Source organism: Lactuca saligna, chromosome 1 (assembly GCF_052625555.1).
Source record: "Lactuca saligna cultivar CGN05327 chromosome 1, ASM5262555v1, whole genome shotgun sequence".
In the NCBI taxonomy this organism is placed as follows: domain Eukaryota; kingdom Viridiplantae; phylum Streptophyta; class Magnoliopsida; order Asterales; family Asteraceae; genus Lactuca; species Lactuca saligna.
Window position 1 is genome coordinate 139,514,457 of NC_136417.1, and position 3,795 is coordinate 139,518,251.

Here is a 3,795-nt window from a genome sequence, read left to right on the forward strand (position 1 = left end):
ATATTGATCATATGTTTATAGGGTGATGTCGAAAATATTTAATTAAATATTTTAAATATGTTTTTTTGTTTTGTAACTGTACCGTTTCAAAAAGATGATTAATTAAAACTCATACATATGTTATATTTTTCATATATATATATATATATATATATATATATATATATATATATATATATATATATATATATATATATATATACCATCTTATAAAGAGTTTATCTCTGTAGGACCCTATAATTTAAAATTTTAATTTAAAAATTTTGTCTTAAAAGTCAAGGAAATCAATTATGGACATTTGGATCTAAAATAAACGGTCATGATCTTGCTATTCGTAATCCATGTGAAATCAAAGAAAATACACGGATCCTTCTATCAATTATGCCATAATGGACAACCTAATATTTCTTTCTTCTCATTACACGGTTACACTGTCCATCAGCAAATATCCACATCCAAAAATCCCTTCATCTCGTAATCGTGAATTAGCCAAATAACTCTCCTCCTCTCGTAAATCATTCACAACGCCACCTAAATCTCGCTCAAAACCCTTATCCATATTCACCACCGTCGTTGCACCTACCTTTTGTCCTGTGCTAACCGATTTTGGTGTTTGTTTCGATTTCATGTGCTAGGGCTCATACAATCTTGAAGTTTTCAAATATTGTGCGGAACAAAACAATAGAAAGGTTTGTTTTTCTTATAACTTGTTTTGGTTTTTTAGTTTTGTTCTCCAGGATGTTGAACGAAAGCCATTAGCCACAAAAATCTCGCCAAAATCTCATACTTGTTGTCCTGTTTTAACTGATTTTTGTGTTGTTTTCGATTTCATGTGCTAGGGCTCATGCAATCTTGAAGTTTTCAAAGACTGTGCGGACAAACGAGAGAAAGGTTCGTTTTTTTTCTAACTTGGTTTGATTTATGTGTTTTCTTCTCAAGAATGTTGAACGAACACGTTTTTTTCAGGTCCAAAAAACTGGTACGTAGCATAGCATCCCATTGATGCTGAACGAAACTCTGCTTTTACTTGGTGTTTTAGAATATTAGCAGGTTATATTTCTATTGCGTTTTTTTTTGTTGAACGAACCATTTCAGCTGTTTCTTAGTAAATCTATTGAGTGTTTCAAGATCTATTGGTTCAGGGTTACTAGAGTTTTTTTATCTATTTTTTTGGGCTTTATACAAACCCAATGTTGTTCATTTAACCAAATCAGATTCTGGGGTTTTAGGGTTCGGTTTAAATCTTAACCTGAAATTGATCGACTTCCATTGTCTGCATCGATCAGCCAACCACGACTTCTGTTCATTTTCTATAGCTACTCCCTTCTCCCTGAATACGAAGACGAATTGTCACCCTAATCTGGTTGTTTTTTTTAATCTATGAGAGTCTACCATCGAGAAAGGAGGAGAGTATTTTGCAATAAATTATGGATTTTATTTTTATGTAGATTTTTTTCCTAAGTGTCTACCTGCAAATCTCCATTTACACATTTATCAAACTAACTCAATTTTCTTCCCCTTTTCTTGTAGGGCATCTATGGGTTGAAACCCATGTGAACCAAATATAACAAAGCCTAACCAAGTAAACTAAAACTGGATCTGGGTTTGACTTTATTTTCATTTGTGTTTGTGGTTGTTTATATCTGAAGATAACATCAGGTGAAGTGTTCTTGAAATAAGTGCTAAAGTTGGTAACCAATATCTTATAGGTGTATGTTTTTATTCAATCTAAGTTTGCTATCATTCAAATTTTTATATCTTAATGTTTTTAACCCCAGATCCATCCTCAATATCATGTCATGATGATCTATCTTCTCCTTGGCTATATGTCATTTCTTTCATTTTTCAAAGCCTACGTTCTCATTTAGTTGTATGAAAATTTAGGGCCAAGTTGCTAATTTATACTCTAGAAATTTTGTGATCTATCTTTTCATAAAGAAACAAAAGTTTGACATACTTGTTGTATCAGGTGCACTAAAGTATGAGATTGTGCGGGGTCAAGTATGAGTTTTGTTGGACTGTGCGGGAGTTTGACAAGGACAACAACTTTTGGAGGATGGTTTGTGCAGGAGAAACCTCGATACTTACCTGCTTTTATTTGTTTTATCAGTTGTAGTTTATTTGGAAGATGATGATGTTTCCACAAGGAAAGATGTTGTCTTTTGCTGCTCTAACTTGATGTAAATTCTCTTATTTATGCCCTTTGGTCCCCGTAGGTCCAGTTGAGTTGGAGTTTCTTGGGTTTTGTGTTTATTTATTTAGCTTTTAATGGATTCATTTTGTAATTGAATTGGGGCTGTTGTAACCTGATTGACAAGTCTTCTCTAATATTTCTATGAACATGCTCTTAGTATTAGTGTGCATATTTCCCATATATTATTTTGCTTGACAAATGTATCTTGTCTTTGTTTTTCCCCTTTCAAGTATACATCCACAAAAAGATCAACACTTCTATGAAAATCAACCTCCTAATTGTCGATAAAACTTTAAAACTATACATTATCGTGCCTATTAGTGACCTATTTATGCGTGTGTATTGTTTGAAATAGAATTTAGATAGCAACATGCAATTACCTAAGTTAATAACTCAAGTTCTATAAAAACTTAGTGGAAGTACTTTTAATATATATATGTATTGTTCATAAGGGTGTATTTTTGGTAAGGGTGTTGGTAACCACAAAATGTATTGGCACTCATATTTAAAAACTAGGAAACTAAAGCTATTTAAGACATAAATTCTAAATTACGATACTTAAAATAGTTAAATTTTGGATTAGACTTTTAATAAGGTGTTGGTAACCACATGGAATTTAGTATTTAAAACTAAGCCTATTAAGATTTGAAATTCTTCCTAAGGATATTAGGAATTCTAGCATTTCATTTACGAGAAACATATACAAGAGAATTTTATAGACAAACAATTTATCAGTTAAATTAGAAGAAACATTTGTGGCTTAAAAAACAAACTATAATAATTTTACGTAATTTAACAGTTTAATAATATTAAAAACTTCATTATGATGAATTTATTTTAAAATAAAGTTTGAATATTAGATATCTTAGAAAAAAAAGACTAATGTGTTGAACTGGTTTTGAATCTAATTATGCAAACCAAGTACAATAGTTTATTTAGAATTTATGTTATGAATAGGATTTATGGTTTAATTTTTTTATTATTATAAACTAATAACGAAGTCTTTTATTAACATTTGTTTGTCATTTTAAAAATGGTCAAAATTTAACGATTAATCAAATACATTTCATAAAAATAACAGATGCTTTGTTATTGACATCCATTAATTTTTTGTGATATTCAATACAATTTTAAATATTATCCATACTTATGGAAAAACATAGTGTCTGTAGTATGTTTTTGGAATATAACATTTGTCAAAAAGAGATGATCATAAAAATAACTATTCATAACCATTGATATCACGGGAATACATTTACTGATACTTTTGGACTTCAACTGTTATAAGATAAAAAAAAATCTCAAAATATATGCTATATTTTGCCATAATTAGATATTTTTATATATTTATTATTAGTACAATACACTTTTTATTTCATATTATTAAGATACCATATTTTGAAAAACCAATCAAGTTATAATACTTATACCTCAACATCAGTACCCACATTTGCAATATACAAATTATAATTACCTATAATGAGTTAATGTTAATGTTACACCGCTCAAACTATAATAGCAATATGCTTTCATATTTAACATACAATAACAACATATTATTATTTGTAACAAAATTAACATAATAATATATTTAAACTAAA

At 29.2% G+C, this 3,795-nt stretch overlaps 1 long non-coding RNA gene across 3 annotated transcripts; it reads left to right on the plus strand.

Annotated features, from left to right (window-relative positions):
* The first annotated feature begins 383 nt into the window (after positions 1 to 383).
* Positions 384 to 2,356, plus strand: LOC145044812 (uncharacterized). 3 transcript variants are annotated; one of them, XR_013681695.1, is made up of 5 exons: positions 384 to 689; positions 840 to 891; positions 967 to 1,050; positions 1,531 to 1,709; positions 1,970 to 2,356. It is a non-coding gene; the product is annotated as an uncharacterized LOC145044812 (long non-coding RNA). The 3 variants fall into 3 exon arrangements; XR_013681694.1 differs by having other exon boundaries at positions 385 to 689; positions 1,531 to 1,659; XR_013681693.1 differs by lacking the exon at positions 1,531 to 1,709 and having other exon boundaries at positions 386 to 689.
* Positions 2,357 to 3,795: the final 1,439 nt, after the last annotated feature.